We start from the raw sequence: 324 nt of genomic DNA, 5'->3' as shown, positions 1-324 counted from the left end.
AGGTTATGGTGTGGGCAATTCCTTAGCAGGCTCTTGTACCTTTCCCAAGCTTCATATAATGACTCCCCAACTTGTTGTTCAAAGTTAGCAATGTCCTTCTTCAACTTGGCTATTTTGGAAGGTGGGCAAAAGTGATCAATAAATTCTTCTTTCATCTTGGCCCATGTGGTGGCTGACCCGGGGGGGGGGGGGGAGTGGAGTGACTTGAGCCAATCTTTTGCAGCACCTTTGAATGTAACTGGGAGCATGTGAAGTAACTGGGTCTCGCGAGGCACATTTGGAACATTAAAGTAATCAGCTACATCATTGACTTCATCCAAGTGC

General features: G+C 46.3%; 1 non-coding gene across 1 annotated transcript; it reads left to right on the top strand.

The window, feature by feature from the left end:
* Positions 1-107, top strand: LOC145071586 (small nucleolar RNA R71). Its single transcript, XR_013690591.1, has one exon. It is a non-coding gene; the product is annotated as a small nucleolar RNA R71 (small nucleolar RNA).
* Positions 108-324: the final 217 nt, after the last annotated feature.

Source organism: Lactuca serriola, chromosome 8 (assembly GCF_051521515.1).
Source record: "Lactuca serriola cultivar US96UC23 chromosome 8, Lser_US96UC23_V15, whole genome shotgun sequence".
Classification (NCBI taxonomy): Eukaryota; Viridiplantae; Streptophyta; class Magnoliopsida; order Asterales; family Asteraceae; genus Lactuca; species Lactuca serriola.
The sequence above is the reverse complement of the archived record's forward strand: the minus strand, read 5'-3'. Positions and strand labels throughout refer to the sequence as shown.